This window comes from Silene latifolia, chromosome 10 (assembly GCF_048544455.1).
Source record: "Silene latifolia isolate original U9 population chromosome 10, ASM4854445v1, whole genome shotgun sequence".
Taxonomy (NCBI): Eukaryota; Viridiplantae; Streptophyta; class Magnoliopsida; order Caryophyllales; family Caryophyllaceae; genus Silene; species Silene latifolia.
The window spans coordinates 138,271,754-138,282,603 of record NC_133535.1 but is presented as its reverse complement, the minus strand read 5'-3'; the positions used below and the strand labels follow the sequence as shown (position 1 = coordinate 138,282,603).

Here is a 10,850-nt window from a genome sequence, read left to right as displayed (position 1 = left end):
TAATACGACACGAGATTTAATTGGATTAGGTTTAGGTTGAAGGGGTTCGTGACCCATTTACATGTGACACGAGTACAAACCTCATACGACCTAATCTGTAAGTTCCTCGACAATAACATGATACGAGATTTAATTTGGCCGGGTTTGGGTTGAAGGGGTTCGTAACCTGTTAACTAGAGTTGTTCATTGGTCGTCGTCCTGTCCATTGAACCCGGCTTATCTGGCTCGCCAAATAAGCGAGTATACACAAGGAATTTTGAGAAAATTAAAAAGGCGCAGTTCACTAACCTGTCCTAAGCTCTCAAAACCGCTTGTCTGTAACCCATAAATTTAACGTTAGCCTACGCACTCGATCACCTTTACTATTTACATGTTATACGAGTACGAACTCGACACGGCCCTATTAGTTTGCCTTGTCTATGTGTAGGCATGTAGCTCATCAATTTAACTAAACTCAATTTAGTCTAATACAATTAAATTTAGTTAATTAAGAACAACTTAATTCAACACTCTCCAAAATTGAGTTTAACTTAACATAGCTCAATTCAGTTTAGTATATTTTTCTTTATCTCAATTTAGTATAGCTCAGCTCTATTTATTTCAGCTTAATTCACTAAAATTTATAAATTATCGTTATGTATTTTAAACAACGATACACTAAAATATATTTGAACATATAATTTTGTTATCAATATAAAATACTAATTTCTTAATGGGTTTGATGTTATGATGATCAAAGTTTTTTACGGTGTCCAGAGAAGGCAAGTATTTCCCTTTTACTCTTAATTAGGTTTACTTCAATAGAAATAATCCTAATTTTGTTTGTTCATTCGTGAAGTGACGAGTGTCGAAACAGTAGGAGGAGCACTAATGAGATTGCTTTTGCCGGCGATTAAGACAAAGGATGCTCCTCTACCTCGTCTCCTTGTTCAGATTGAAGGATAGCCGGATAGGTAAACATTCCTCTATGTTTTATTTTCCAATTTCGGTAATTTACTGTTTTTAAACGATTAAATTTACTTAATTTCTGGACTCTTCTTTTCTCGGTATTCGATTATTGGTGATTACAAGAAACGTTTTTAGTGCATAGATATATTTAGTGAGCATCAAACAAGCAATGCAGGAAATGTGGGCATTAATCTCCTCTTTGAAATGTGTTTTGAGAGCTTGTCTAGGGAAAATAGGGAATGAATTGTCTTTGACATTTTGTACTACTAGAAACCTTTGATGCCTGTTTGTCAGTGGATTTCATAGTCAGCATCTTTATTTAGGGCATTATTAATAGATGAACCTCTAAGAGGTTTGTTCTAATGCCACATAAGCTAATATACAAACTCATTTACCTACAAACCTCTTACCAACAACAAATAAATCTCTTCAAGGTTCATAACATGGCCCACTAAATTTTTTCTCCTCTCACATTCTCTCTCCACAAACCATCATACTAATTTGTAACCCCTTCCATCCATGAACCTCAACACTCATCACTAACAATAGAAGGTTTGTAGACAAACCTCTAAAATGATGGACATATCATCCTACAAACCTCATGATGAACCTCTATTGCTAATGCCCGGTTCTCTCTTCATCATCCTCAATCCACAACAAATGTCGTTCTAGAGCTATCTACCTATTTGTATTCACTGATATTTTTAAAATTGCTTTATTTACGTTTGCCACATAAGCTAAAGGAAAGCATCAATAGGTATTTTTACTTTAGACACTATAAACAAGTCACATACGAGCAATTGCTTGATTGTTTATTATTATACAAGTAGCTCAATTGGTGAGGTAATCTTATCTTGCAGGCGAGGTCTAACGGATAAGACATGGACTTGAATAGTTTTTCATGCAATGAAGGGGAGGAAGGTTGCAAAATGAGAAGCTTTTGATGGATTTTACTTTCGTAGGAACACAAACTGTGGAGATGGCAGTAATAGCATGGAAGTGCCTGCTACTACACATTTTTTAAGCAAAGCTAATGACTTTTATGGTATGTGTTTTGGGTAAAGAAATTTGATATATTCTGAAATTGTGGCCTTTGATTGAGGATGACACTATTCACATTCTGCAGTTTTAAACTACTTTGTATTTATATTTGCATCAATGGACCAATGGAAAAGTTTAATTCTATTGTTTAAAGGCAGGTATATGTCGTCCCCTTAAGTCCTATCCTATTAGGTTGTGTGTTCCTCTGATTCTTTCAACCTCCAACGACAACAATGACTCACCTGCTGTCGTCGCCAATTCGCTCATATTCCATCAGCCTCCTCCGTCCCAGCCCGCCTATTCCCGACAAAAATGGTGCTTCCGGTTCTTCTAATTCTAATTTAACCTTTGCCGGACTGACACCTGAGGAGATTTCTTGCCATGTTCAGCTCTTCCAGGTTTGTTCTTCGTTTTAAGTTTTAAGCAAATTCTTGTATAATGAGGTGATTGTTATGTTTTGGTTGTTAGTTAAATGAGTTCGTCTTGAATATTTTCATTAATAAGTTAGTTGAATGCTTGAATGTAAGAAAACAAAGACAGAAAGATTTTGTAAGAAATTCAGAGAAAGCATAGTGATTTGTTGTTGAATGAATTGAATAATTAGAGAGATGTAGAACCCATTACTTATACTATACACTAAGGGATAGGGAAGACAAGCGCTGGACTCGTAATATAATTCGATTATGAGAATGGGGAAGTGTAGGTGCTGCACTGTATGTGAGTGCGTGAGTAGGAATGTAAGACATACTGACGTAGGCATAAGGGCAGCAGTAACCAAGTTTCTCACTTGCAAAATGATACTCCAACTCAATGTGTTTATGGCAGCTTGGTGTAATATCATGAAAATTCAGTGTCTAACCCTGTTAACCAAGCCAACAAATGAAGATACCTCCAAGGACAATTATATAATCACTCACGGATCCCCCTCATGTGAGGCAAGCTGCTCAATCAGCATAACAATACGCCTCCACTGCCATATAGGAATAATTATTGGACAAAATAATGTCTCGACAAGGACTTATGTGTTGGACTGATACACAAGTCACAACAGGCGCTAAACGGGCACAATTAAATTCTTTTAACAAGTCCAGGCTGAACATTCTTCGAGTGACTGCTATCATGAGGAAACTTGTTAAATTCAATGCCTAATAAATAGTGCAGCTGTCCTGAATTTTTGATCTAAGAAAATATTTTGAGATCCTGAATTTCAACAGAATGATCGAGTAAATATGTGTTAATATGGTATAAGACCGTCTTTTAAGAGACATACTCTTGTTGCATTGGCACATCGAAGGACGACGCTATTCAGTATTGGTGTCGAAGAACGTATTTTAACACGCTGAGTGTGACTATCAATAGAATGTAGTGATTATTAGTTCATTTTAGTTTTTGTAATGATTTAGTAGGTTAATGAGCTTAGTTTAATGAGTTGGTAAGAGAGTATGAGACCGTGCTTTAATTGGCGTACATGATTGTAGTGACTAATTGGCGATTGTGTTAAATGACGTAGATGTTTGAGAAAGATGTCAAAGAAAGTGATGAATATGAAGGAAGTAATGAGGTGAGCAGCTGTGGGAGTTGGGAGTTCCTGATGGTCCGGTTGTTCGCTCTCATGTTTTGAAGGTAGTTTCAATAATTTTAATCTCCTAGAATGTTGTGATGTGTAATTAATTATCTTGATATTGTGCTCAATGAAATTGAATAGCGGCTTCTATTAGGGTATCTGTCGAGTGATGGAGCAATGTGGCGGCAGAATCATCTAGCGATGTTGCAGTACAACTGTACAAGCATTTCAAGGATGACCTCTTGATCACGCCGGTATTTATCCGTTTTTTCTCTTACGTACCACGAAGAGGTTGCAGTTAGAGACTTGATTAGGAAAAAATGTATTGCTGGGTTGCTTTTCAAGATTTTATCGATATTTGCTTCTTATATTTAGGTCAATGACTTAAGGACATGTTCACTTCAGTTTTAGAATTTGCTTCTCTCTAATCTCTAACTCCTAAAATGTAAGAACTTGAGAAAGAGCTTAGAACTGTGCTCCACTATTTACCCTCATTCATTCCCTGCACAAGTACCCTTCCCTCTAAAACTTTCCTCATCTAATATCCACCCATTTCCATTTTCCTTTCTAACATTTTCTTCGTCACATCATTCTCCCTTACTCTGCTACTCCTTCCCACTCTCCCCACCTCACTTCAGTTACATCTTAATGCATCCTGATAAGATTGGGCGAGTGGAACCCAATTCTCTGAACCCACCTAGCATCGGAAACTGCACCAAGCACACCCATATTGTGCAGGAAATCAGCCCTCGGCACAACAAAAATTAAACCACAATGCCAAGCTTGAAAGTACGCATGTTTAAGAGAAACTGAGTAGTTATCATGCAATATGCAACAATGATATCTCCCATCTCTGGTGGTTACGCAAGTTTTTGATCTTCTGTTTGATCCCTCTTTACAGGCTGAAGGAAACCACAATGCACAACTGAGCAGTTAGCCTGGGATTGCCTCGGAGTTTTGTTAGTTGATCGCTCACTCTTTAGTGACCAGGTGTAAAGGTAGCAGGCTAGGTCCCTAATGTACGCAAGTCCCTTAATGTAATATACACTACTATCTTTGTTTTGTTTCGAGAAAGGTAGTTCATATTTTTTTCTTCTTTCATGTAATCGTGCACATGTTTGTTTGTGTTCTTGATCTTTCTTTGAATTTGGAAATCTTCTTCGGGGTTCTTTCTCTGATGAAAGATAAATGCGATGTAAAACAAGAGCAAACCACACTTGTTTCGTTTTTGTTGTTAAGGTCACTGTAATTTCTCAAGTGTGATCATTTAGCTTTTTGTTTAAGGCTCATTTTGGAATGTTTTCCTTCATTCAAACAACCATATTGTTGTCATATTTGGACCTTTTTGGAATGTTTTCCTTCACTCAAACAACTTTATACGATGGAAATAGTTCGATTAAATGAATGTTGTTTAGTACTCTGTTGTCACCTTTGATCTAGCAGCTACTTTGGATTGTGTTTCGGGTAAGTATATTTTGGTTGCTTCAAAGAATCATATCTCACACCCTGTGAGGTGAACAACAAACAACCTTTACCTTAGAGGTTTGATTGTTAATTAGATCGAGGTTTGTGCATGTTCAGTTCTCATTATTTAAACCAAAAGTGTTACCGTTAGTATTATCTTATACTATTATCCCAAAAACGAGGCAATTTTATGACATGGCATAAAACTCATTTGGTGATTCCTTTATTTATGGCAATATTACCAATAATATTTGATTCGTATATAACTCAGTATTACCTATTACCTACTGCTCGGGTATTGATCCTATTAACTAATATCATTTCTTGAGAATTTTAAAAAGGTCAACACATGATCAAGAGAAAACGGAACTAATATACTAGACTATTGTGTTTATGTAGTCGATATCAAAGGGAGACGAATAATATAAGGCTTTCCTAAGGCCTTTACGAGGAGACGAATAATATAAGGCTTTTCTAAGGCATTTACGAGGAGATGCGAAATATGCCATGTCAGGGGAGGGAGGGAAGGGGAATAAGGAGGAAGAGGAGGAGGGGGAAATGAGGGAAAGAGGAGAGGATGAGGAGACGGTAGAATAACATCAAGGGAAATAGAGCAAGCATTAGTAAAAGATGAGGAGAGGATAAAGGAGTAACATAGGAAATAAGGATTTGGCACCAGGATTAAGAGGAGGAATAATAAGAAGGGGCAAATGAATAAATAATAAAGATTAGTAGAATAAGGGGGAGAGGGAGCATAGGGGAAGAGAGCAGATATTGGAAGCTGAAGGCAGATGAGGAGGAATAGCGAAACGAGGAGGCGGGGGATAAGGAAAAGGGAGGAGGATAAAAAGAGGGACAAATGAGGTCATTCTAGGAGTTACGGAGTATTAAGGAAGTTTAAAACTCATATTGATCATGTCTCGCCTGGTTTCAAAGGTAAAGTTATTATTGAGTTTGGTCCAACGGTCGAGCATTGTTTGTCTGCGTTCAAACTAGAACAAATGTTTGCAAAGAGTAAGCATGGTCACTCTGCGTGTTTTTTTAAGCACTCCCCTAAGATAGGGCCTTATTGTTGGGTTGCTACGCGTCGAGATGCACAATTACTAGGCAAGGGCTGCACTTACGTAGAAGTGTCATATATAATTAGACTTGAGGTCAAGATCTTGCGAACGCAGACGGCTTAAATGCGTACTCCTGTATGTGGATTTTATACATAAGATGTACCCCTAAATCACAACTAATTGGAAAACGAGCAACTATCTACAGTCATTATCTAATATTGTTTTTGATGAACATAAATGTAGCAATTATTATCAATTGTTACCTTAGAGTTTCTACCTAAGGTAATCGTTGCATAAATAAATATTATCGCAAAATTTTCAAGTTAGACGAAGGTGGTCCTTGGGACTCCGCGCGCAACGCGCGCGGAGGAACAACTAGTAAAATAAAAATTAAAAAATTGTCAAAATAAAAGTATAGCAAATGATATATGCTTCTTTAGTCTCGGACATTTGTTTACCTATGATTAAAATATCTTTCTCATAGAATATATTCCTTCCATTTTTGGGCGTCTAAGTGAGTTGTTACCTTTCTATTTTAGGAATGTCTCTGTTTGAATATATGCAGTCAATTTGGTCCATTTATCATCTAATAATTGGTCTCCCTCCCCAAGGAAAACAAATGACCGGACAGAAGAGTAATACATACACAAATGACCTACAAGATAGAGTATGTTTTAATTCTTTTGTTTTTGGACCCCTTCTATAAAACAATGAGACACTCAAATAGAAATATCGATTTCCGTTGCATAAATAAGTAAAAAAAACCATATTAATATCCAAATTTTAACTAAAATAATTTTTATTAGAACAAAAAAATGAGTTGCTCATAAGGGTCGAAATTCCGTCTACTCAGTAGCTCACATAAGCTAGTGTACCAAATTAGCAAGGAGATTAGTATGCTACACTTTCAATTTTTTATTATTAATTTACAAAATTTAAATCGTGGTCTAAGGCATAGGAAAGATCATTAGTAATGAACTAATGATCATGACCCACACTTCCACCATTAACGCACGGAAATCACGCGCTAAGATCTTTTTTTTTTTTTTAATTATTATTATTCCTTATTGTTAAATTCCTAAACAACCCTTTTACAATAATTAGTTTGAAATTTTAATTTTGAAGGAGGGAAAGCAAAATATAAATGTAAATTACAATAATACCCCGGGTGTCGCTCACTTTGAGTAACACTCGGTGTCGCTAAATCATTTTCCTTTCCGGGAATACTACACACCATTTTGTGTTCAGTGCAATGTCTTAAGAAGGCATATGCCAGACTGCAACCAAAAGTATTACATACAGCAATTACACATGTTAAATCGTCTAGCTAGTAACATAAAAGTTACCTGCTATAACAATATACGCAGTATAACATTATCTGAAATGATATCGTGAAATCACGAGTTACACCATCAGATGGTTTATATTGCATGATCACAACAAAAATGAATGTGAATGGTGTTACTCCTAACAATTTTCTAATTTGAAACAAATCAATGCTATAAACCGGAACACATCCAATGAGGATGTATGAATGTGAATGCGAATGGTAGAGACAAATAAGCAAGACAGCATTGAGTAAATCATAGCAGATACTGAACAATAATTATCTCTGATGGGGCATATTCTGCACCGCTGACCAAGTCAAACATACTAAGATGTCCACAGCAAGTCAACGACTTAGACAACCTAGCCGATGCCGCCCATCGGCCTGTCAACCTGGGTCCCGGCGTGACAACCCGCCACCGGGACATATCCGCGTACTCATATCCAAGACCCCTCGGCGGTGAGTCAACGGGGCCCGCCGGCCTGCCATAGGTCCCTCGGCCGAGGGGTAGATCGATCTTTCCACCGCTAGCCACTTGGCCACTTGGCCACTACGTGACAAAAGGTGAAGTCTATAAATACTCCTCAACCTTCATTGAGGAAGGGATCCAATCCAGAAATACACAACTTGACCTAAATACACTATTCATCTGGTATAATCTTCCTTATCTCTCTACAATATATTCCTAGCCAATTAGCATACAACTTATACATCTGAGTTTGCTGACTTGGGCGTCGGAGTGAGTACGCTTGGCACCAAGCCAAGCCCTCAGTTCGTTCATTGTTGCAGGAGAGGCCGAGAGGAACGATTAAGACCAAGGGAGAACCCAACTCAAGACATCATTCAACAAGCCACGGGTGGTAACTATACTTGCTCTGGAATTACACCCGGAACAATTGGCGCCGTCTGTGGGGAAAGACACTAGAAGCTAGTCACATTCATTCCCAAACAAAAAAACAACAAAAACCCACCCAAAAAGCTAAGAAGATGTCAAAAGAACAAGAGGTGTTCGTAACCGACGAGCCCCTCCACCCAGATGACACCTTCAACAATTCTGGAGTCATACAGCCCTCCGCCGGCGGAGTAATCCAACCGGAGTTCGGGATGCCAATAACACCAGATGCGACGCTGCCCGCCAACCAAGTCACCCTCATGGGACATGTGGTCGACGTGGCATTGCTAAAGCAAATCCTGGACCTCATCGGTAGGACGTCGGCTCACACTGTCACACCGACAAGAGCGGCGGGACCCGTCCAGGAGACCAGGGCCCAGAACGTGACTCCAAGAGACTTGAACGGAGCACTGGAAGAGGTTGGCCCTGTTGAAACACCGGAGGAGCCCAGAATGCTAGTGATGGACATAAGTCCCGACCGCACTCGCGGGGGGACAGCGTCACCGCAGCAGCCACGAGGCCCACTCCGGAGGAATGAAAGAAGTCCGACCCATCAGAGTCGGAGAAGAAGAAGCCCGACTCGCCAGAGTCAGGGAAGGAGTCCCTCCCGCCACGAGGAGAGGAGTCGGGCTAGGAATGCGAGGAGCCGATCGCCACGTGTCGTCCGGCATGTGATCGACGACCCCTCGGCGCCTACGTCCTAGAAGTCCAGTGCCAACTAAGCTCAAGTTGCCCCCATATCACACAAAGGGGAGGGTGATCCGGCCGACCACGCCGAGGCTTTCGAGTCTCACATGTCAGTATGGGAGCAGCCCGATGAAGTATGGTGCCGAGTTTTCCCAACGACATTGCATGGGATGGCTCAAAGTTGGTACAAGGGGCTCCCCGACGGCTCGGTGTACTACTACGCCGACCTAAGGGACGCCTTTCTAGCCCAGTACTCTTGCAACAAGAGAAGGGCCGTGGAGACATCGGACCTCCTAACTATCAAACAAGAAGGGGGCGAGTCTCTACGAAGCTACATGAAGAGGTTCGACGGAAAGGTCCAACAGATTCGGGAGATTAATCCGAATCGGCGGCCTTCGCGCCGATGAAAGGCCTCCCAAGGGGAGATTTGAAAAATGAGCTCATCAAGTGCGGAGGCCTGGGCTTGATGCCGCCAGAAGAAGGCCGACCAAGCCATCAAGGTAGAAGACTATCACAAGACGTGGCTAGGCCCGAGCGAGGCCGAGCACTCAGAAAAGAAGAGCCGCCAGGAGGACAACCCGCAGGAAAGACGCCGTGACAACAACGGGTCACGGTCCGAAGAAAGACGCCGTGACAATAATAGGTCACGGCGACGACAAATCTGCCAGAAAAAGGACTCGGCGGGCGCCGGTGGAGTTCGGGAACGTACCACCGGAGGCGGTATAACGATAAAACCCCTCTCGTCGTATCAGCCGCCGAAGTCTTCGCCCTGAGCAAAAGCGAGGGCCAGAAGTGGGAGAGACCCCCAAAACCAAAAAGTGACGGTGACACGAGCCAGTACTGTGAGTACCACGGCCACACCGGCCATCTAGTCAATGACTGCCGGCATCTGAAGAATGCCATTGAAGAGCTGATCCGGAAGGGGAGCCTCGGCAAGTACGTTGCCAAAAGCCAAAAGACCGACGCCGGCAGTTCAGAGAAGAAATCCGTCTTCGAACGGATAGGAGTGATCCACGTTGTCATCGGGGGCCACGAGAACGGAGGGTCCGCTCATGGGTACAAACGACACCTGAACGAGCTCTATCAGGCCATCAACTTTGTGCCCAACACAGCCACCCCCTCTTCCAACATCCCCGACATAACTATCGGAAGAAAGGACTACGAAGGAGTCATCGCTCCTCACAGCGACCCACTTGTAGTCAATTTGGACATATCCAACCACCTGGTCAAAAGGTGCCTGATTGACACAGGCGCATACACGAATGTCATGTTCAGGGAGTGCTTCCTCAGCCTCGGCCTGAAGGTCAAGGACTTAAGCCCCTGCACCAACCCGCTATACAGTTTCTCTGGGGCCGGACTGGTACCACTGGGATCAATCAGACTCCCGGTAACGTTCGGCGAAAGGAATGCGGCCAAGAATGTCCTAGCTGAGTTCGTGGTCATCGACGGCTCATCCGCCTACAACGTTCTCATAGGCCGCGTCACTCTGAGCGAGGTTGACGCAGTGATGTCCATCCGGGCCCTAACATTGATGTACGTCTCGGACCGGGGGGAAGCGCATAAGCTCGTCTCCAAAGACGAGAATGACGAGGTGGTGAACGCCCAGATAGCTGCCAGAGGATGCAACATGCAATCCCTTAAGGTGGCAAAGAAATCGGAGAAAGGGAAAGGTCTATCCTTACAACAGGAGAGCGACCTCATGGATGTAACTAGCGTCTAACTGGGGAGGTACGCCTTCAACGGGCCATTAGGACGCCGGAAAATCTCGGGAATACTCCATGTAACGTCGGAGGTGTCCAAAACAGCTGTGGGCACCCCGACGCATGTTTTTACCTAAATGAAAAATCATCCAAGTCTTCCATCAGA

The 10,850-nt window shown here is 41.7% G+C and overlaps 1 long non-coding RNA gene across 1 annotated transcript; it reads left to right on the top strand.

The window, feature by feature from the left end:
- The first annotated feature begins 701 nt into the window (after positions 1-701).
- LOC141609232 (uncharacterized) lies at positions 702-2,586 on the top strand. Its single transcript, XR_012527302.1, has 3 exons — positions 702-953; positions 1,809-1,993; positions 2,144-2,586. It is a non-coding gene; the product is annotated as an uncharacterized LOC141609232 (long non-coding RNA).
- Positions 2,587-10,850: the final 8,264 nt, after the last annotated feature.